Raw genomic sequence first — 24,502 nt, forward strand, 5'->3', positions numbered from 1 at the left:
CTGTTGGCATAAAAGCTGAGCTCCGTAAAAATACTTAATACATTCCTTCTCATTTTACATATTTATCTATAAATTGACATGTTGTGTGCCCTAAGTGACTGGAATGCATTACCAGTTGTGGGTGCTGTTGGATTTGGGGATTTACAGAGGGAAAACACAGCATGACATTATTGAATTTGGCAGGTGGGTCTTTAACACTATTGTATTTAAGAGATAGAGGTGCCAAAATGGTCAGGGCAAGCTGAAGCCTTTAAAATGAAGCACTTTGCTTTTTTTTTTATAAAAAAGAGATTGATTCCTGCTCAGATACATACATAGGGAGAGGTTTGGATAGGGGTTGATGGAGCCATTTTACACCGCTCTGCCCTGCAGTGTACCTTTCAGCTCAGAGCCTTGGCAGGGGATGGGGTGATTTGGACAGCGGGATGAATATGCTGGAGAGAAACACTAGCCATTCTGAACAAATGTCTGGCACTCTACTGTGTGCTGCATGTACCGTCGGCCACCCAGGAAGGGAAAGGGTTTATGGTTCCCATGTGGGCAAATCACATGGCAGATCGAGATGCTTCTTCTCAGACAGAATACATGAGGATTTTGAAGGGAAACTCCAAAAAAGTTTGCGAGAGAACTTTTGTTTTGTATTTTTTAATGTATTTTTATTAAAGATTTTCTTGGTTTACAAAAGTATGTGCAATGTCTCTCTCTTTTTTTCCCAAGTAGCATTTTTTACAGATCAGTTTCATTTGTTGAGACATTAGGAAGAAAAAGGGGAAAGAGGTGGAGTCGGGTGGCGATGTTTCTATTTTACTTAATATATGTGGGGTTTTGTGTCAGTGTCACTTTTGCAGGTTCTCTGCTATTCACTTGTGTTCCTTTGGTGGTGAGAGAGGTTGGGGTTGGCCTAGGGTGTGGTTGTTTGTTTGTGATTGGCTGTGGTGATCTTTTCTTTCATGTGTGAGTGGGGTGGGTGGGTGTTTTGGATCAAGTGAGCCATATTGATTTGTATGTTGTTGGTGGATTTTTGTCATCGTCTTGTTGGGCTGTGTATGTGATAAAGGGGAGCCATACCAGGATGATGGCGTCTTCTTCTATTTGTCCCCGTGTCAGTTTCAGTTTATTGGTTGTGAGAGAACTTTTGTGAAATCTCTCAGGGGATTTCCACGCATCAATAGGTTTTACTTCCAATGAAATTTGGAGTAATGTATAACAAGATGGTAAGCTGTAATGAATTGTCAGGAAAGCCAAGGTTTTCATTAAGTTTAGAACATAGGAGTCAACAGCCTTTTTAAGGCCATGGGCACAATGGCAAGATACCACGCCCTCTGCTTACTCGTCTGGACACATTCTCTTTTTTAATATTTATATTTTATTAAGGTGATTTCAGAAATAAAGTGATATGGGGGGGGGGGAGAAGGAAAAGTGAGAGGAAGAAAAACAACAACAAAGATACATATAAAAGCAAAAATATACCCCCACAAAGCAATATACTATATTCCCATACATTCTTGTATAAATTTGGTATAGTATTATTGTCCTAATGCTTATGTAAATGTTAGCGGCCTACTCCATTTCATATAAACTCATTCCAAATGTTATCGTATTTATCCATACAGAGTCTGCGCCTGTAAGCAGTCCGTTCATAAGTTGCCAGTGATATCATATCATCAGTCCCTTGACTAAAGTGTATCATATCTTTATTTTTCCAATTCCTCAATATCAACCTCTTGGCCACCATTAGGGCATGGAAAATCCATTTCCGTTGATAATTTCCTTACTGCAGGTATATAGTTCAATAAAATATTCTCCGCTGAAAGATTTAACTTTTTCTGCACAGTCATAGTTGCACAGTCCAGCACTTTCTCCCAAAACTTGTTAAGTAAAGAACACTGTACAAACATATGTACAAACACTGTGCAAGCATTCATTTTGAGAGCATTCACCCTTCCTCTGGGCACATCCTCCCCACTCCCCCAAAATAGACTCCCCCATTCCCTAAGAGACAGAGAGCACTTAACAAGTACATAGAACCAAAATAGGAAGTGTTGAATGATTGACACTCTTCCATCTTCCTCCTTCAGCTCCATGTGCTTCTCAGAAGAGAAAAAGGCAACCACTTTCACCAACTCATAGCTCATAAAGGCAATGAATAGAGCCTTTGTGGGTGCTATGGGAAAACCTCAGGGCACCATTGCACCCACAGTTACCAGACTGGCGAATGCTGGTCTAAGGTACGCTTTTCAAATCCCTATTCCCCACCCTTGCTCTTGTTGCATTTACGGACCCTGCCTTATCTTCACTTCCAGTCTGCTCTCAGAAGCTTCAGCCATACTAACTCCTCACACCTGGATACCTGCAGCCTTCCGTCATCCTCTTCCACCTCTTTCAGCTTTTTCTTGTCCCCTGATTGCCTTTTCAAATGTGAGTCCTTGCTGAACATTGGATTAGGAGCCTGATATACGCTGATCTGCCTTTCAAACCTAGGAGGCATTGACCCACGGCTGCTGTGACTCTGGGGTATGGCCAAAGGTCTCAGCAGGCTTGGTCCTTGACAATTGCCAATTTCTGGCTAGCCGGCTTGTGTGGTTTTGAAGCATGTGCATATTATGAATATGGGTCGTGGGTGAAAATGAGTCTGATCATCTCTTCTAAATTAGGATTTCAACACTGGCTTCTCGAGCTTAACCTATCAGGCAGCCTGGGTCCCTGAAGAGCAGTGTAAGTCATAAATGGAATCACCCAAGTGACCACAGTGAGATAGCTCATGAATTAGATTAATACATGTACCTTCGGAGTTATAGAGAAAGCTGATAGCAACACTCTATTCAAGTATTTTAGAAGCCTGGATTATTCTGCCGGGCTCCTATGGGATGGAGATTTATGAAATGAGAAAACGCCTTCCCGTCATAAATAGTCATGCTGTCCCCAATTCTCCTTGCCACCTCTGCCTTCCTGCAGTCTCTCTCATTAATAAAATATTACGCCTTCGCTTTTCAGTAATTACTCTTTTAATTTTATTGACAAATGCATTTGGAATAGAAGCTTTACGCCAGCCTACCCTGCCGCCAATTATCTTTTTTAGGGAGATAATAAAGGTACAAAGTTGTGAGCAAGAGAGGTTCCCATTTAGACCGAGAGATGTAATTGGCTGTTTATGAATACAAGCCGGGGAAGCCATATCGGGATGGTGCTGCTGTTCATTACATTTTCTTATTCCTTATCATAATTCAGCGGTCTATGTATGGTGTCCCAACAGCTGAGATTTCCAATTCTTGCTTCCTGCATGAACGATGACATTTGACGTGGTGCTGAAGTCTCACACCGAGTGCCTCTCTGCGACAGACTGTGACCTGTGCTTTTTTGTTATCACAAACCATCATATCCTCCTAATCCATTAGAGAAATATATATCATATTGACATGATGCAATTAAGTTGCACGTTAACCCGGATGCATGTCACACATGCCTGGCAAGCTGCTTCCAACGCCCTGTCAGTGATGGTTTGCAAATGAGCTGCTCTTTAATAAAAGTGTTGCAGGGTCCTATGAATGATGGTAACTCCTCAGAGCTGGCCCTGCTATTGGGCAGAGGGAATCAACTGCCCTGGGTGTGAGGAGCAGTGGTAAGGTATTGGGGGGCAGAACTGGGAATGCCACATGGCCTGCCTACAGCCCCAAAGCTAGCCTGCTGTCTTCAGGTGCAACAGGTGATGTTGAAGGTAAGATTAAATTGTCAACCCAGTCATCTTACTTATTTGTAATGGTTTCAAGAGCACCATGTGGTCATTTGCCTCAGGCAGGAGAATGTTTTGGGCACCATGTTCAAAGATAAGAAGGCTGCATTAAAACTGTGCTCTTAATCCCTGGTGTACTAGAAATGTGGAAGACCTTTGTATTATGAGGAGTTGTGCTCCGAGCCACAAAACCCATCCCTCATGAAAATAAAGACACAGTGGAGACAGAATTTAGTTTAAATGTTAATGGGCAAATTTTGGCCACAACTTTATTGAATACACAAATGTGACTGGTATTGACTTAGGCATTGGTATCAAACTATAACTGGCTCCTGCCCCACCTTGAAGGAAGCCTGTAAGGGTAAACAACCAGCAGGGGGAGTTCCATCAGTGTATATTGACTGGTGTTCACCCCTGGGGTTCCCGGGGGTCCTGGCATGGCCCTAGCCCCTCTCCAGGCTTCGGACGAGATCCAGACCCCCAGATTCCTTTAATGGAATACCCTGTTCATTTTAGGGGCAGGTGATGGCCGCACCTCCCCTCCCCACATTTCCCTAAGCCAATGCCTAACTGCCAAACCTTACAAAGTTGTGATGATTGCTAAGAGGTAGGCAAAAACCAAGTGGCCACAGCCAATCTGCCACATTGGGGAAAATTCCTACCCGGCCCCCGTTCCAAAATAGGCGACTAACCGAAGTCCAAAGCAAGGCCAAACACACCTAATTAATGGGAGGGTGGGTGGGCGGGTGTTCGGCAGCGCGAAGCAAAAGGAAGTCCCTACGTTGTGCTGCCAAATAAATACCCCCAACCTTGCCACAATGCCGATTGGCTAAAGGCCAGTGGCATGACTGTGGCACCACCAGCTTGGTTGGGGAAGAGTTTCAGGGCCGAGCACAACATAGACCATCTGTTAGGAGGATCCAACTTAGCAATGTACAACAATGGCTCCCTGCATGTCCATACTTTTTTTGGGGGTGGGGGTAGACTGGGGACCTCTGCTTAGCCAGCTGCATCTCTTACCTTGTGTCCAGACACCTGTTGATAATGTTCTTATCTCTTGCTTAGTAACAGGCAACAAGGTTTCAACTTCAGCTGCCTATTAAAGAAGTGCTGATGTCTAGTTGTGTAGTCTGTGGGATCACTTATGTTTGCAAGTTATAAAAAGGGCACGGAAACTCTCCTCTGTGAACTTCAGCATAGACTGAGACCATGGAAGGTGCTACAGACTGAAGAGAAAGAAAGTTCTTTTTATCATATGTGGTAGTCTTGTAGTAAGGTTAAAGCTTATTGGGAAATGATATATTATGAATGGAAAAGGATGTTCAAAATAACTTTTATTTTAAAAAAAACCAGAAGCTTTTCTTTTGAGAATTATAGGGACAGAATTAGCTAAATTGTATAGAAATTTATTTTTGTATGCTACTACAGCAGCAAGAATGTTACTTGCTCCAAAATGGAAAGAAGCAGAAGTCCCAGTAAAGGAAGAATGGATACAAAAACTTATGGAATATGCAGAAATGGTGAAACTTACTGGAAGAATAAGAAATCAAGATAAAAAAACTCTTTATAAAAGAATGGAAATGGTTTATTGAATATTTACAGATAAATCGTAAACAGATAAAAACATTAGCAGGATTATAGTAATATACATAGTATAGTAGTATATATTTACAGTAGATAACTAAATGAGTAAGTTAAATTTAGGTATGAATTTAGGTATGAAAAAATAAATTTAAGGAACTGTAGAAAGAGGAGGACGGAAGTCAAATTTTGAAAAGTTAAATGAATTGTAAAATTAACGAAATGTAACACACACACACACACACACACACACACACACACATATATATATATATATATATGCAGGTTTTGGTGTCTTCGGGTGTCTTCCCGTGTAAGAGTTGGGGTGTCTAGGCGACGTTTCGACGAGGTCTCACTCGTCATCTTCAGGCTGGTGCTTTCGGCTTCTTGTTACCAGCCTGAAGATGACGAGTGAGACCTCGTCGAAACGTCGCCTAGACACCCCAACTCTTACACGGGAAGACACCCGAAGACACCAAAACCTGCATTCCTGTACCCGTGAAAATCTACGAAAGCAAATATATATATATATATATATATATATATATATACAGTGGTGTCCCGCAAGACGAAATTAATTCGTTCCGCAAGTTTTGTCGTCTAGCGAATTTTTCGTCTTGCGAATCACGAAATCCCATAGGAATGCATTGAAAATCAATTAATGCGTTCCTATGGTCAAAAAAAGTCCAAACAAAGCCAAATTTGGTACAACAACAGTTTATTAACTGCTCTTTAAAGTCACACATACTGTAAAGAGCAGTTCAAAAATTGAAGGCAAAATAAATTAACTTTATAAACAAAACATGTCTTTGTTTTTAGACAAAGGAAACAAAGTCGCAAGACGTTTTCGTCTTGCGAAACAAGCCCATAGGGAAATTCGTCTTGCGAGGCAAATCGAAAACGGAAAAAACTTTCGTCTAGCGAGTTTTTTGTCTTGTGAGGCATTCGTCTTGCGTGGTACCACTGTATATACATATACATATATATATCTATATCTATATCTATATCTATATCTATATCTATATCTATATCTATATATATATATATATATATATATATATATATATATATATATATATATATAGTGCTACGGACTGGTCATTGCAAGAGTCCCTCCATTGCTGTCCTGAAAGGTTCCCAGTGACTGAAGTGATGTGAGCCATCTGTCTTGTGTTTTTGTGCTTTACTCTTTGCATTATTATTCACTCTGCCAGTAATTAAAATCTGTGTGCTCTTTGCCTTGTTCAACTACAACTCCCATCATCCCTGACCATTAGCTAAACTGATTGGGGATGATGGGAATTGTAGTAGTTCAGAAGACTGACGAAGACAGCTTTTAAAATGTACTGGTGGGTGGGGCTGTTTTTGTCTTCTTTATTCACATTGGCTAGACCCCTTGTCTGTCCTCCACAGACTCTCCCGGTTGGCTGATTTCATGCTCAGTTAATTTGCATCTTGCAAAGTCATTTGTACTTGGCTTCCGTAACTTCCTGGCTGCGATTATGTGGTGGGAAACAGATCCTCAGGATGGGCCCAGTTTTATAAGCTTACTTCTCGCCATTACTGCCTGGAGTGAGGGAAGCTCCTGCTAAAACCTTGACAGCTTGAATTATGAGAACTCGGCCAATTTAAGCAAAGGTCATTCACCATTTAATGCAGGGACGTTTGCTTCGGGGAGAGAAAGGAAGGCTTCAGCACACATAAGGAGCTGCCAAAATACTTGTCGGCAAATAAGAGCTAAACAATGAAGGGTATAAATGGATGGCATTCAAGATGGGAAAAGAAATATGAACTCTTTGGTGAAGGAAAAAAGACAACTGGGGGGAGGGATATATGGGAAGTTTATAAAATTTGTACTCAATGAAAAAGATGGGCAGTAAGTTCAAGACAAAGACCAGAGTACATAATTGACTGCTGCAAGATTTCATGCATAACTTCCAACATTTCTCCAATGAAAATAGGGACATTAATAATAATAATAATAATAATAATAATAATAATAATAATAACAACAACAACAACAATAACAATAACAACAACAACAACAACAACAATAACAATAACAACAACAACAACAACAACAACAACAACAACAACAACACCCTGACCATGTGACTGGGTTGCCCCAGACACTCTGGGCAGCTTCCAACATATATAAAATCATAATAAAACATTTAAAAACTTCCCCATACAGGACTACTTTCAGACATCTTCTAAAGGTTGTATAGTTACTTATCTCCTTGACTTGGGGGTTGCATAAATCCATACCCTCCAACACATCACAGATGAAAATAGGGATGTCCTAAGGAAATGTGGAACATTCCAGGATCAAATCAGAAACTGGGATGGCTTCTGTAAATCTGGGACTGTCCCTAGAAAATAGGGGCACTTGGAGGGTCTGGAGATGTGGTGCAGACCATAAGCTTAGATGATTAAAAAAAAAAAAAGATAAAAGATTTTGAGTATTCACCACAATAGCTAAATGGAAGCTCCATATACAAAGGCAGTATACCTGAGAATGGGGTAGAATTTCAATTTCGTTCACACTAGAAGGCAACTACCTAATTGACACTGTCCGAAACATTGTCCAAATACAATCATCCTTCAAAATTCACATTTCTCTGAATTTTGCAGTGGTGTTCTCTGGCCAAGTAAAGTGTACAACAATGTATCTGCTAGGGCAAGCTGTGCATCATATTAGAGAAAAGAAGACACAAAGATGCATTATTTTACGGGAATTTGTATTGCAAAAATGTGCAGATAAAGGAAAATTGCTTACAAAGTTTGCATATTTGAAGAAACGGTAAAATGCTGACGAATTTGTCTGAAGACTTAAAAATCACAAACTGGTATGGAAAATGTGGAGAACTAAAGTTAGTGTTGGAAAACTTGCAATTGAGCGAGACTGAAATTGACCCATTTTTCCACCCGTAAGTATACTTATGAATACCAGCTCCTGCTTCTCAGATTACTAGAACCATCTAGATCATGGGTAGGCAAACTAAGGCCTGGGCAGTGGCGTAGCGTGGGTTATCAGCACCCGGGGCAAGGCAAGTAATTTGCGCCCCCTAACCCCTAACCATGGTCATTAATACTGACGGCTCTACTCTGGGGCAAACTTCGTGGTGACTACTGCCCTCCGTGGTGTTGTTTTTGCAATTAAAGGACCCCTGCCTCAAATAAAGCATCTTGGGGATTGGGGACTGGGATTTGCCAAGGGAGCTGGAAATTGCAGTTCAGTGGCGGGTCAGGGGGAGAGGGTCCCTTCCGCGTCTGGGTGCCGCGGGCCCCTTTGCGCCAAGACGCGCGTCTTTGGACGTCGCGGCGCAGCCTTCTCGGTCTCCCTCCCCGGCCCGGCTAGTCCCGACGCGGCTTCTTTCTGGCGCAGGGAGGGGGCTTCTTTCTGGCGTGGGGAGGGGGCGGCTCTGGGGCCAGTGCGTCGGCCAGCCTCCGGCGCGGGTGGGGGGGCCGTCGGGGCGGGTGGGCAGTCTTGGTGCGCAGGCACTAGAGCGCCGCCGATGGCGCGTTTGGCGGGCTGCCGCGTCCAGACAGCGACCCGAGCCTGGGCGGCGTGGCGCTTGGTGCCAGAGCCTCCGCCCGCAGCGCCCCGTCGGGAGACCCGGCCGGAAGGAGCCTCGAGCCGGCTGTCTGACGCGGTTGAAGCAGCCAGGGCGGCATGGCAGGCGGCGGCAGCTCCTCGGCGACTCCATGCGGCCAGCCCAGCGCACTGGCCGAGCCCCGCAGGCGAACGCTGCCCGTCAGTGAGGAGGGGCTGCCTGGTGCGCCCTCCGCGGCCCTGACCCGCGGGGACCGCGGCGAGCGCTGAGAGCCGCTGCCAGCTCGTCGGTTCCACGAGACATGGGGCTCTGCTACAGCCTGCGCCCGAGGCTCTTCAGCGACTCCGGAGGCAGCGAGCGCGCGCCCCCCAGAAGTTGCGCCCGGTGCGGCCGGCCCCCCCTGCACCCCCACGCTACGCCACTGGGCCTGGGAGCTGGATCCGGCCTAATCACCTTTTCAATCCAGCCTGCGGACAGTCCGGGAATCAGCGTGTTTTTACATGAGTAGAATGTGTCCTTTTATTTAGAATGCATCTCTGAGTTATTTGTGGGGCATAGGAATTCATTCATATATTTTTTTCAAAATATAGTCCGACCCCCCACAAGGTCTGAGGGACAGTGGACCGGCCCTCTGCTGAAAAAGTTTGCTGACCCCTGATCTAGATGGCCGTTGTTGGAACAAAAACAGACCTTTGCTCCAAGCCAGCAATTTTGTATGATATACAAAATTATAATTCTATATGCTCTCATATGCTTCCAAAGTACACTGGGTAAACAATAGCCTAGACAAACAAGAGGAAGCAAATTTAATTTACAATTTGGTATTAAGTGAACCCTCCACTGAATATCTAATTTGTGTTTGCTGCCAGCTGCGGGGATTATGATTATGAATGATTTTATGGAACCTCTTTAAACATGCATAGTGTTGCATGCTCTTTCATATCCTGCAACATACCCATGAAGGCAGGTGGCAGCGTTCTCATTCCCCAGCTAAGCCAAGGTGTCTGTTAGCCATAATTGCACAGGGACAATGCAGGGTATCCTTTGATTCCTGTGAATATCAGCTTTAATCACTTTTAAAGAGCAAGTTTTTAACCTTATGGTTGGAAAGATGTGCTTAGAAGTGGGGGGAGGGGGGGTTAACTGTCAGCTGAGATTTTCAATGGCTTAAAAAGCCTGCAATCTTATATGCATTTAATAGGGAGTTTCTTGTTGAAATCATAGGACTATTCTGGGCAGACAAAAATAGGATTTCACTGTCAGTTTTCCTCTTCTTTTGCGTTTTATTGTTTTATTCATTTAGTGTACAATCTTTACTACAAAAGACCACACCCAAAATTTCTTTTGGAGTCTCATGTTTTCATTTATACTAATCTCTTCTCAGATTCCATTATTTTAATATTACTTAATGTTTGTTTCCTTGTTCTAATTCCTCATTCTCAGTCTCTTAAATCCTATATATATCTTTAACAATTTTTCAATTAGTGCCCTCATCTCCCTCCTCCAAGACCCATTGCTTCTCTCCACCCATGTGCGATCTTCTTTGCATACTGTTATTATTATTATTTTGTTGCATTACCCGCTGTTTATATTTGATGTTCCATCTTTGTTATGAATTATGATGCTGGAGGAGACTCTTGAGGGTCCCATGGACTGCAAGAAGATCAAACACATCCATTCTTAAGGAAATTAGCCCTGAGTGCTCACTGGAAGGACAGATCCTGAAGCTGAGGCTCCAATACTTTGGCCACCTCAAGAGAAGAGAAGACTCCCTGGAAAAGACCCTGATGTTGGGAAAGATGGAGGGCACAAGGAGAAGGGGACGACAGAGGACGAGATGGTTGGACAGTGTTCTCGAAGCTACCAGCATGAGTCTGACCAAACTGCGGGATGCAGTGGAAGACAGGAGTGCCTGGCATGCTCTGGTCCATGGGGTCATGAAGAGTCGGACACGACTAAACGACTAAACAACAACAACAACTATTATTATTATTTTGTTGCATTACCCGCTGTTTATATATGTTGTTCCATCTTTGTTATGAAATTAGCCTATCTCCTTGTGCCCTTTAAGCTATTGCATATGAATTTTTAAGCTCCAAAACCAACTCTTTTCATGTGGACCTTTACGCATTCCCATTCTTCATAAATTTTTTGATTAGGACAACCTCTAATTGATGCTGTTATCTTTGCCATTTCTGCTGTCAGTTTTCCAGTGGTTGAGGGAGGAATATAGAAACACAGACCTGGAAGGGACCCTGCGGATCATCTAGTCTGATCCTCTGCAACACAAGAATATTCAGATGGGGATTGAACCTTCAACCTTGGCATGATCAGCACCATGCCCTAACCAAGTGAGCCATCCAGGCTGTCCCTCCTGGTGGCAAGCAAATATGGCTGAAGTTAATTATGAACCAGACATTTGGCCCTTTCAAATTTTTTGTGGCTTGTCTGTGAGGGTGGGGGGGTAAATGGAAATGTTTGCAAGTAGAAGGGGACATTTATGTATTTAATGAGAGAGAGAAAGTAATTTGAGAGGAGAGTATTTAGCTTTTCTTCACCACCATCCGAAACACCAGGATGACCCAGTTTGCTGAAGTAACTGAGGAAGCCGGTCGTGCATTGGCTGAAACCTGCAGCTGCTTTTCATTCAAATGGTTGTTCACAAACAAGCTTGTTTTTCTGAGTTCCATCAACTGTAGTGTCTACCAGCCCATTAGGCTTGGACGTATTTACTGTACTTGGAAACTATGGCAAATTGGACTCATTTAGTTGATGTGCATCTCTGCAATCCCGGGCCCAGTTTTCAGCCTTAAAATGTTTTCTATACACACACACACACAAATAAAACCTCATCACAATCTAGCAAATTCTACCTACAATCGAGAACATTGCGGCTATGCCAAACATCACACATCTTTTGCATCCTCTTTACACGCAGATACCTCAAAGTGCTCTCAATCATTTAAGGGCATTTCAAAACTTAATGGCTGAATATAGACTCCATTTTTTAAAAAGAAGCTGTGGATTCAGTTCAAAGCGTATGTGTATTCGGCTGAAATCTGAGCCACACTCACTTAGGAGAGAAATGTATCGGGATCGAGACCTGAAACACAAAGGGCATGTCGGATGACGCACCTGTGAGCTGGGCTATACCATTTCAGGATGAAGGTGGGGACTGCATGTTGGAATCCTCCCCAATGTTGAAAATGTAGCCTTGCACAGACAAAACTAGCATGTTAGGGGACAAAGTCCAGGGAAGCTAAGTGGGGGAGAGATGTTGTGGAGAAAGCAGCAGCTGAGGAGAAGGTTACAGCCCACACACCCTCCTGTATCATTTGTTCTGCTCCAAATTGCTCCCCGCTCAAAACAAAACATAATGCTCTCCATGGAGAGCCCTTTTTCTTGGACTACAACTCTTAGCTAGATGACTACAATTGGTCATCTCAGCTAGTATGAGGGATGATGGGGGTTGTTGTCCAACAGTATCTGAACAGCACCACATTGACTCTTCCAATTACTGAAACTTTGGCAGTTTTGGAAGGCAAAAGATCTTGTAGAAAAGCTTTTGGTCCTAGCTGCTACCAAGTGGGTTAGGCTCTTTTTGCTATTTTATTTTATTGACAAAGTAACAATCATACATAAATAAGAATAAAAATGTCCACCCCACCACCGAGACCATTCCGTTGTAACTATCCAACCTCCCAAAATTTCAACACCTCTTGCGATGGTTTGACTCCTTTCCATTTTAACAGTACAAATTCTACGAACACCCACCATATCTCCTCAAAATCATTTCTCCTGCATATTCCCCGTCTTATTTTAATGGCACATGTCAATTTATCATTAAAATATATAATGTGACTTTGATGAGTGAGAATCATTCAGCCAGAAAGTAAAACCACCAGGCTCTGTTATTTCTGTCAATGTTTCCATAGGATTCATCCAGATTTTCCTTTTTTAGAAAAAGTTATTTCTCCTGTTGCGGTTTCATCAAATTTGCACACGCAGGAGACCAGGGAGGTCACGAATTGTTGTTAGATTACCCTAAAAGGCCATGCTGGAAAGCTGGAGGGTTGGGTTGCAAAGGAAAGCCAGCAGAATGCTGACATGCTGCTTTCAGAGCAGCTTGCTATTAACAAAGCAAAGCCCGCCATTTCAATGGTCCTCTCGTTAGCACGGTGTTCGCCTGCCGTCATGTGCTAAAAATGCTTTTGATGATAAATTTGCTCTGCTGGCCTAAGCAGATTTTGGTCTCAGAGGTACACTTTCCATCATTGATGAAATTGAAATTTGATGCAGTCGGCATTGTACAAGGGGGAAGGGCTCTGAGAGGCAAAACTACTCTCCCAAAGAGAGATTGCAAACAGAGAGCCTCTGTTTGCAAAGTGTCTCCTAAACATGTTTCGGTGGTTTCAAAGCTATTTATTAAAGGGACACTTTATTAAAGTAGCAGTGATTAAGTGCACCATTTGGGACAGGGTTATATCAATACGTATTACAGTGGTACCTCTGGCTACATACACTTCAGGTTACATACGCTTCAGGTACAGACTCCGATAACACAGAAATAGTGCTTCAGGATAAGAACAGAAATTGGGCTCCGGTGGCGCAGCGGCAGCAGGAGGCCCCATTAGCTAAAGTGGTGCTTTAGGTTAAGAACAGTTTCAGGTTAAGAACAGACCTCCGGAACGAGTTAAGTACTTAACCCGAGGTACCACTGTACCGTTGAAAGCTGGGGTATTTCCCATCTTGCACCAACTGAGCAGAAATAAGAAGGAACAGGAAGTTTTGACTGGCTGGACCAAACATTCCCTCGCATGTCTTCTCTAGCATTACAAGGAATGTTGTACTTGACTGCCTCTCATGGATCACATCCCACAGCAGCTAGGGCAGATGAAGGTATCCCACTCTGCTGCTGCATATGCACCATGGTGTTTCTTCTCTCAAAGTTTTTCCCAGCAGTTATTCCTCCTCTGGTCACCGTTATGGATACATGGTCTGTCTGTCTGTCTGTCTTCGGGTACTGCAAGGGCAGGGTTGATGTCGCCAGGCTCCACATCATGTTTGCAGACATCTTTGTAGCACTGAGCTGGTCTGTCAAGGGGTCTGGTGCCTGAAGCCAGCTACCTGCTGAGCACGTCCTTGGGGATCCTTCCATTCTGTGGACATGACCAAGCCAGTGTAGATGTCGCTGAGACAGGACTGCAAACATGCTGGGAATGTGGGGTTGGGAGAGCACCTCTTTCTTGGAGATTCTGTCCTGCCATGTGATGCCAAAATTCATCCTGATGCAGCGCAGGTGGAAGGCAAAATCAAATTTAACCTGAATTTGCCAGTATGATTGAATCCCACCTGAAAATAGTCATAGTCCAGTATTGACCTTGGTTCTTATTCTTTGCTTGCATCAGTTCCGCATCTCAGCAAGCAGAGGTCACACACCACTATAAGTGAATTTCCTTCTTCTTAAGGTGGGGGAGCTGAAGGGGTCCTAAGATCATTGGACTGAGAAAATATGTAATATTCCCCTGTCTTTCTTCTTTGTGCTTCTCTCAAAGCTTCACCTTCTGTGATCTATATTGAATTGAATATTTCTGAATCAATCCTACCCAAGGCTGTAGACTTAATTAATAAGCTGTTCTAGCGCAGTTTTATATTTCTTATTTTGTTGCTCTTTTTTGTTTTACTTCTTATCTGTCTGGTGAAAATGTCAGTCTACATGAAAATTAATCAGTATTGTAGTGTGTATTTATCCCCATATACGTATTTTTGTATGCTGTCTTGTCCAGTATACAATTTTTGCTTGCTTCTTTTCCAATTTCCTTCCTTCCTTCCTTCCTTCCTTCCTTCCTTCCTTCCTTCCTTCCTTCCTTCCTTCCTTCCTTCCTTCCACTTTTCACATGGAGAAATCTGTCCCAAAGCAGCTTACAGCATGATTTCTGTTATTTTCATGTATGTAAGACACTTGCTGTACACTTTCCTCATGTATACACATGAGGTACGCATTGTTTTGGCTGGGAAAATGCACCACAAAATTCAGAGGAGTGCAAATTCCAAAAGATGCCTGCATTTTAGTTTGCACGTTCTTTCAGGAATTAACAATCAGATAGGTCTGCATTAAAATCAGAATTAAATATTCACTCTGTTCCCTTGTGGGCATGCTTTTCATGTTAAGGCTAGGGAAACCCCTACCTGAACCCTGAAGAGCTGTTGCCAGTCAGAAAAAAACAACAACCAGAATTGAACTAGATGGAGAAATGATCTGCCTTGCTTTAAGGTCACTTCCTATGTTCCTCCTAGTGTAGAATAAAAACGTAACATGATCGAGGGTTTAGGCATAAATCAGTCTCTTCCAAAATGCCTGGAAGGTGCATTTGAGCAATATTTTTGACAGGTGGGTCACATGTCAAGTCCAAACCATTAAAGTAACACTCTTTAAACTTTTCAAGTGGAGAGAACGAATGTGATCGACGGAGCAGAGGTGAAGACCCATAGGGTACCCTATGGTCAAATAAAGAAGACACAAATACGGAGGGTCGGGAGCAAGGCTCCCCATCATTTAGGTAAGTCCTAAATTTGGCCTGCGGCAAACAGATTAGTGAATCAGGAGTGAGGTCTATTCTTGCGTTCTCCATCTATGAATTCCTTTTACCCTCTTCAATCTGGGGCTCAAGTCAGCACTGCTGATAGATAGATAGATAGATAGATAGATAGATAGATAGATAGATAGATATGTAGATAAATCTCACAATCTTGACCCAGCATGACCTTGGGCTCCTGCCAAGATTACGTTTGCCACAGATAGGCAGGCACATTCAATTATTGATTGGTGTCACTGTTCTCATAGGGAGCTGGCAGGGAACGAAGAGCTGCATTTCCTGTTTTCCAAGTGATAATTGCTATTCTGTTATTATGCATGCTTGAGAGCTGATTTATAATGCACACAGTGCTTGCTAAGGTTGCTTCAATGAGGAGTGGATAAAAATCCTATCTTTTACAAGCCTTCTGGGAAGAGCTAATTCAGCCAGGTTGTTCATGATTTACGATCCCTTATCCTAATCGGCTTTTCTGACGAGTCTGGTGTTAAAGATACCGTTAGGTAGGTACACACAAAAAGTGTGTGTGAGTGTGAAAAGGAGAAGAGGGAGTGAGAAGACAACGAACAAAAATTAACTGTTTACCGTGGTGAGGTTTGCATGATGTTGCAATTTGAGGAAGCAGCCTATCAATATCAGAAACCCCCCTGGATCAGACTGAATCCAGTATTCTTTCATCTTCAGAAAGTGTCTCTCCTCATCTGAACCCACCCCAGTGTTCAGTACCTTAGAACATCTGCAGCAAAGAGTAGGGTTTTCTCCATGTTTATCCCAATGTTATGAATCAACTTTCCCCAGTACACACCTGTCTACTCCTCCCTCCAAAACTTTTTTTATTATATATATTTTTATTCAGTTTTACAATATACATTTGAATTCAAACAACAATCATAAACATAAACATATAGGATCCCCGAATCCTTAGACTTCCCTCCACTCCTCCATGGGTTCCACTGTCAATCTTTTTATACTGCATCATATAATTTATCTATTTTTCTAAAAAAATATCCATATTTACATTAGTTTTTAATACAAGTGTTACTATAATTCTGCCAAAGTTTTTAGTTGTTTACAGTCTTCTCTTAAATAACTTATAATCCCCCCCCCAATTCCTTGTGAAAGTTTCTACCTTCTTGGTTTCAGATTTTTCCGGTCATTTTCGCCATTTCAGCATTGTCCATCATCTTTATCAACCAAAATATATTTTAAAAATTGTCCAGTAACACCTTAGGGACCAACTAAGTTTGTTCTGGGTATAAGCTTTTGTGTGCATGCACACTTCTTCAGATACACTGAAACAGAAGTCACCAGACCCTTATATATAGTGGGAGGGTGGGGTTTTTTCTCAGGAGGGTAGTAGGAGATGGGTGGTTGACTCAATGGGTATGGTAAACCTGTTGACGACTGTTAACGACTGCAATTAGTCCTACAGGAAAAAGCAAAAATTAGTATCCAGATGATTAGCATATGTAATGAGGCAGGAATTTGTCTCTGGTTGGGAGTTTATCTTATTTCCATCTCTGGGCCACTAGTATCCACGCTGCTGTCATCGCATACATGAATTATCTTTTCTGCTCCTTTGGTTTTTCTGCATCCAGAATTCCTAGTAGAAAACCTTCCGTCCCCCCGTCCCCCACAAATGTTATTTTAAACATTTTTTTAACTCATTATATATCATTTCCCAGAATGCTTTTTTATTTTGCACATCCACCACATATGGTAGAAAGTGCCTTCCTTCTCCTTACACTTCCAACATACATTTGAAGCAGTTCTATACATTTTGGCTAATTATGTAGGTGTTAAATCTCAATGATACACCATTTTCATATAATTTTCCTTCAGCATGCAGCATGCTGTAAATTTTAAGTCTCCCCCTGAAACCCCCTCTGAAACATATTTTTGTAGGGCCCATTTGTCTGTATAGGGCGATAATGTCAAAATTACTTTAACTGACATCTCCAGATGTATTTATCAAGTGGGATGAGGCCAAGCCCCAGAGAGGAGCTGCCAGCCATTGAAGTCATGCTACCGTCGCATTTGGCTCCTCCCGGTATCCTGGCACCATGCAGATGTCATTAGCATCCCACTCTTCTGCGCAAGTTGGCGTTTCTGCCCCCAGAGGTTGCTGAACTCCAACTCCCATGATCCCTGTCCATTGGCTGTACTTGCCGGGGCTGATGGGAAACAAAGTTCAACAGTATCTGGAGGGCTTCAGGTTCCACATTTCTGGTTTAGAAGAAGCAGAAAGGCGGAGAATTGCCTCGTTTCCTCTACACCCTAAAGGCAGCTTTTGAGTTGGCCACAGAAAGCCCTTTATTTCCTCCTCTGCAGAGTGTGGTGGTTGCTCAGGAGAACAGGAGAAAGGGAAGGAATTAGAAACCAGAAGCAACAACATGAATCTCCCCCCTACCCTACCCTACCCCACCCCCTTTGCCTGACAAAATGGCCTCTGTGATGATGGGGAGTGAGGGGAAAGCAGAGGGGTGGAGTTCAGGGACAGTCTCAGATTATCCATCCTTCCTGTTCCCCATCTTTTGTCCACTAATTCAGGAATTGATTCAGGGCACGGTCAACAGTCCCTGGGTTGGCCATGGGTGGGTTGCAGTTTGGGGTACCATTAAAGGCAACTACTGTAATGGTCAATCATTTGGTTTATCGTTACATTTTTTCATTGGGGCACTTCTTGGATTTTCTTCTTCAGACACCTACATGTCTTCTGCCAGCTCTCCACTCCTGCTTTTCCAGCACGATGGGCCTTTAATTAACCATCATTATCATAAATGTACATACACACCCATCAAGATAGCAACATTCTGAAGTGAAAGCAGGTGTATGTTTGTTCCTAGAATTCCTCAGTTACTTACATCCTGATTTGTCTTTATTATTATTATTATTTTACAAAATCCATTATGGTTTTATAGAAAGGGTAAGTTTACGCTCAATATATTTCCCACTGCAGAAAGCAACTGATTTATCATATAGAATGAAGCACCCTCATGATACCATCTGCTTGAGGTTGTAGAGTAATTGTTTTTGAATGTGTCTGAGTTGTGCAGTTTTGTGAATAGTGTGTTTGCTGTTTGTAAATTACAGGTCACCTTGAAGAGCAATTGCTTAGCCGTAGGAGCTTTGCAACCTCAGTTACAGGCTAGAAATTTAGGCCTAGACTATCGATACTCTTAAGTGATACCCTAGGCATCCCTTCTTTATTTCTCAAATTAGGGTGTGGAGTCTGCTTGCGTCCCAATCTTTGTTGCATTCATTGTACGTAGTAAACCTGGATAACTAGTCCTGTAAACTGCCTATTGAATGCCAACTCTCAAATGCTGTCAAATACGAGGTACCGGTGGTTTTTAAACCTTTCCCTTTGCAACCTGAAGGGTATCACTGGAGAATATTTGACCTGAACATCTGCAAAGGAGAAGAATTTTAGAAGCAAATTGTCTCTTTCATCTCTGCTAAGTACCAATCCTTTATTTATTGTTCAATCAAAATACCTTCCAGCGTTATAATTGGCCTTGTGACCTTTTAGTGCTTCTTTTAAGAATACATTCTCTTCCTCTCTGGTGATAAACAGATTATCAGAGGGTTAAAAGCAAAACAGGCAGTGACTCTGAAATAAATGCACTATAGGAGGGCAAGCATGGGATAGCAAGTGAACAGAAATATGGAGCCTGAGCTGGATATTTTTGCTGCGGGTATTTTGGATGAAAGCCTTGGCAAATACATGAATCTGTAGGAAAAAGAGAGAGACTTTATTTCTCCCATCTCCTGTCTTTGATGCCCCCTATCATTAGTTCCTTAAGGAACCAAGGCAGGTGGCCCTGACACAGTTTGAACTGAACTGATTATGCTGAAGTAATTGCGCTTGGATTTTGTGTAATGCAATTAGCATCTGCTTAAAGATTTCCTCTCTCCTCACTGCATCCTGAGGAGGGTCCAAAATGGCAACTGCAGAAACGCTCCCCGCTCCAGAGAAGTCATCCTAATTGTAACAACTGTTTTGGAACAGAGCTCCCGTTGCTTTTCTTAAGCATTTTGAGAACACCTGAAGGCACCTAGCTGACTCAAATGTTACCTTTGAAGCCTAAGAACGGCTTCCCTGCGGTCCTGTTCCTCATCCAAAATGCATGCTTGCAAGTGATGGAGACATGGTCCAAAATGAACAAGATCAGAGACTGGATCTCATTGACCTGTCACTAATCTATATGAGAATTGGATGTAGGTATAACCAGTGCTTTTTTTCTGGGGGTACGCATACCCCTAAACATTTTGTGAATCTCTGTACTTTTGTCCATTTACTGTATTTCTTTTCCCCGATTTGAACCATAAAATGGTGATTTTCTTGAGTCAAAATGAGAGTACCCCTAAACATTTTTTTAAGAAAAAATGCACTGGGTATAACACAAAAGGGGGGGTGTCATACATTGATGGCGTGTGTGATCCACACCCTGCAAAAATGTTGAAGATAGTCTTAAATTCTTGTTTAATAAAATTCACCATGTGTGACCCTGGGTGAGTTACTATCTTTCTGCAGCAGTGTTCCCATCTAGAAAATGGAAAGCGTTTGACAACATTCAGAGAAGGTTATAATGTGGTCTTGGTGTGATATGAGTCCCTCCCCTCCACCACATACAGTACCTGCCCTCAACATGAGCCATGGCCGGCTCTCCCATGAGGCAAGGGGAAGTGACTGCCTTGGGTGGCAGGATCCACAAGGGCAGCAGATTTGGCCTCCACAGAAAGCATTGCCTGCTGCCCCCACTCAAAGAGATAAATAAAGGCCAGTCTGAGGCTCTTTCCATTTCCCAAGAAAAGTGAAGGAAATGTTTTGGCTGATTAGTGATTCTGTTCAGTCAAATGCATTTTAGTGTGCGGCTTGAAGTCAAGGTATGGCAGCTTCAGATGAAAGCATCTCTCCTAATCAGCATGGACACCTCTCTTATTCTTTTCATGTCCTTGTTCTTGATATCGTCTTACCGGTTTCCAAATAACCTTCCCACATCACAGGCTCCATGCAGGGGATCCCGACTGTTTTGTCTCCTGTCACTTTCGATCATTAGTTTTTGAGAAAGCTTGGATCCTTGATACTCTTGGAGAATCCCTCTGTATGTTTGACCTAAAGTTCCACCACAAAGCGCCAACAAACTGATTACACATCTTAATTGATCCAGGCGACAAGCCTGTATTCACTTACCTGGGAAGAAATCCAATTGAACTCAGTGGGGCTTAATTCTAAATGGACATGTCTAGGATTGCAGTATGGGGGAAAAAACCAACAACCCCCAAAATATTTGGAAAACTGAATCCTCCTAGGAAGTTCTACCTGCGTGGCTTGAATCCTTGAATCCTGTTAGCAAAGAACATTAGGATCCCACACGATTCCCCTTTCTGATTTCTGCAGCTTCAGCTTACTTCGTTTGCCTTTCTTTTTCTGAATCTTGAGCACATTTGTATTTCTGCACACATTGGATTACGCAGCAGTGGGAGGGGGGAATGGAAGAAGCAAATATTAACATATATTAACAATATTAATATTTCCCCATTGAAATTTTCCACATAAAATTCAGAGTTGAATTTTGAAAGGTAATTTTTTCTTTTAAGATTTAGTATTCGGGGCACATGGGCACCTCTTGAATATTTTGATTTGGGGAGAGTCCAAAAACGAAAACTCAAAAGCTCTCAGCTGACAAATGTTAACTATTAAATATTAACTTGCAGGCTGTCAGCTCTCAAATCTAACAATGTTCACCACCTAGCCGCTCCAATGAAACGTTTAACACGATTGCATGCTGCAAATAGATCCCGTATTCTGAGGTGGACCAAATGTCCCTTAGATCACCTGCCATTTGCATGTTGTGGTGATCCGTCAAATAGATAAATACCCTTACCATTGCTTCCAAAACCACCTTCCCAGTGCAATAATCCCTTTTTTTAAATAAGAGGCTATCTGTGTGAACTGGGTATCTCCTTTATATCAAAAGATCAGTATCATTAAGGAAGAATAGGCAACCTCTTAAATGATGGACCACTTAGATCAGAGAGAGAGAGAGCTTCTATCACCTTTGATCAAAACAATCTCTTCTCCCTTATCAGACTATCGTCTATGCCCTGACAATGCTGGAGGTTTGGTGGATGGGACAAAGGTAAGGGTCTTCTCTGTGATCCCATCTAAATAGTGGCACTCTTTATCCCATCACAGCAGATGTTTCTGCTTAGGGAGGCTTTACCAGTGCCAATGTTTTGTCCAATGCCTTTGCTTTATCTACTGCACCTATGACTGTTTTTATTAGAGACAGTGTTGTTCAGTGGTTAGCGTGCCAGACTAGACCCTGGGAGACCAGGGTTCAAATTCCCACTCGGCTGTGATGCTCACTGCCTCTCAGCCTAACCTACTCAACAGTGTTGTTGTTGGGAATTAAATGAGGAGACAAAGAAGGGTGTGTGTCCCCTTCAGCTCCTTGGAGAAAAATGTGTGAGTGAAATGCAATAAATAATAATTAAAACAAAGATTATTTTGCTTTTGTTATATTATTATTATATTATTTGTGGAATATTTTGTTTAAATTATTTTTAATGGTGTGTAAGCTCTAGAAGTGTGTGACATACATCTTTATATAAATAAAAACCAGTTTGCACACCCATTGCCATATACTGTCAATTGTGGCAAAGGACTTTATACCATTGCATGCAATCAATCATCAAATATTGAAATCAGTTGGGTGTCAAATGCCAGTATCCAGTATTGAATGAATATTCTGTGAATATGCAGAGAATATCTGGTGAACGTTTGAATTTGATCATGAATCCCATATTTTGGATTTTCATCTCAGCCATAGAACTTAACAGCTTTGGATCAGGCCATTTATTACAATCTATAAATAGGGCCTTTTGCATATTTCATGCAGCTTAATTACATTGCAGCACCTTGAAGTTTTGACTCCACCTCTAGCTTTTAATTTGAGGTGGCACATAGCTCACGAGGATTTAAAGGTGACCACGAAGACACAGCAACTGTCACTTTAAAAACCCATTTCATTTTGTATTTTAGGGGAGACTTTTCATTACACCGAAAGGGCTAGCAGCTTGTCCATGTGACCCTCCCATAGCAGAGGTTCCATGTTGTCTGCCCGAGATGTATTAGATAGTTAACAGTAAAGGTCACTCAGCACTTATTAACATTAGAATCTCATTTAGGTTCCTTGGACCCTACGGGCATTTTAAGTATTCACAATGCAGTGGCCTCATGCTACAATGGTGAGTGCCTTTAGAAACTGGCGGTATTGCATTGCTCTCTCTGAAAGATAATAATAGCTCGGAAAGGTTGCACACTCTTCATCGTGCATGTAGATCAGCTCTGATGCTATTGGCACTGCAGTTAAGTTTTATCCATATTTCTTCTCCTACTAAATTATCTGGGCTGTCCAGTGAGCTGGGGGAAGATGTGGCATATGCTGTTCTGTATAGAAATGTTGGTTTAACTCTTGTCCAATATACATTCATTTTTGTCAAGTGTTTGGCCTGTTAAAGATGAAGGTTAAATTCAAACTGATGGCTAATTGCCATATCCATGCCCCCTCATTTGATGACTTGCATATAGTCTCTCAGAAAGAACATCATATCACGACAAACACAATGGCAAGTCAAATCACTTGGATTGTATTTAGCCATTGTACTTACAGTGAGAAACCAAGCCCACCTAATGATGGAACGAAATAGGATTATTTAATAGCTACTCAGTAAGAGAGAGAGAGAGAGAGAGAGAGAGAGAGAGAGAGAGAGAGAGAGAGAGAGATCAACTATAAGTTAACAGCCGCCTCATTCAAAACATTCACCTGCTTTGTCTGTGACTATGGACCGCTCTGTAGATTCCTCTTCAAATCCATCATAAACCACCAAGCCAAACTACAACTTCCAGGAGGCAATACAACAATCTATGTGCACATGACACCATCAATATGCATGCCCTAAACTAGTGAGCCAGGAGAGAATATAAATATTTTCCAAACACTCACTAAGAAAAGGTAAAGATAAAGGACCCCTGGATGGTTAAGTCCAGTCAAAGGTGACTATGGGGTATGGCGCTCATCTTGCTGAGGGAGCCAGCATTTGTTCACAGACAGCTTTCCGGGTCATGTGGCCAGTATGACTTAACTGCTTCTGGCGCAATGGAACACCATGACGGAAGCCAGAGCAGATTCAAACTGCCGACCTTCTGATCGACAAGCCCAAGCGGCTCAGTGGTTTGGACCACAGCGCCACCCGTGTTGAGATGGACACCGTAACCCCATAGTCACCTTTGACTGGACTTAACCATCCAGGGGTCCTTAACCTTTTTACTCACTAAGAAAGTACCACTTTAGCCCTCTTGCAGCTGCATGCAAACCAGTTTTCAGAACTTGCGTGGCTGGTGGCTACTTCTGAACAGTGTGAATGAGATTCATCTTAAGGGTCTCTTCCACTGAACTGGCATCCTGACAGGAGGGCATGGGGAACACCACTTCTGCAAGAAAGAGCCATGCAGGTATCCCCACTCTTGGAGTAGAGCAATTCAGACTCACACCCCAGCCTTGCATCATCTACTCATGAAAGAGTGGCCTCCAGGTATATCTAAAGAATACCTTGGCATGGAAAGAATCCATGTTGGGAGGAGATATGAGAATTTACTTACTGGACAGGAAGGGTGGGTGATTACTTCTTGCCCTTAAATGAATTTAGGGAGTCCAAATATGGAGGGTGGATGTTTAAGGAGGGAGGTGTATTGCCAATAAAAGAGTTAGAAGAGTATGTCAATGGGACCTGTATGGGTTTTGATGGTTTTCATTTCTTTGAGGGGGTGGAGAATGGAAGGGGGTTTAACATCCCTTGGTTCTTGTTCTGTAACAATTTGTGGTTGTGGTTGTTTTTGCCAGTGTACTGAAAGAAGCAAAGATCACCAGTGTCGAAGCGATGATTTTTCAACATCAACTTCATTGGACTGGTCATGCTGTGTGGATGCCTGATTATCGTCTTCCAAAGCAACTACTCTATTCTGAACTTAA

At 42.5% G+C, this 24,502-nt stretch overlaps 1 long non-coding RNA gene across 1 annotated transcript; it reads right to left on the bottom strand.

The window, feature by feature from the left end:
• Positions 1-17,087: 17,087 nt before the first annotated feature.
• Positions 17,088-23,696, bottom strand: LOC310706662. The gene is made up of 3 exons (XR_014526025.1): positions 23,297-23,696; positions 20,788-20,920; positions 17,088-19,194 (listed from the first exon to the last, which is right to left on the bottom strand). It is a non-coding gene; the product is annotated as an uncharacterized lncRNA (long non-coding RNA).
• Between the last annotated feature and the right edge of the window lie 806 nt (positions 23,697-24,502).

This window comes from Podarcis liolepis (assembly GCF_965112155.1).
Source record: "Podarcis liolepis genome assembly, chromosome: 5".
NCBI classification, from domain to species: Eukaryota; Metazoa; Chordata; class Lepidosauria; order Squamata; family Lacertidae; genus Podarcis; species Podarcis liolepis.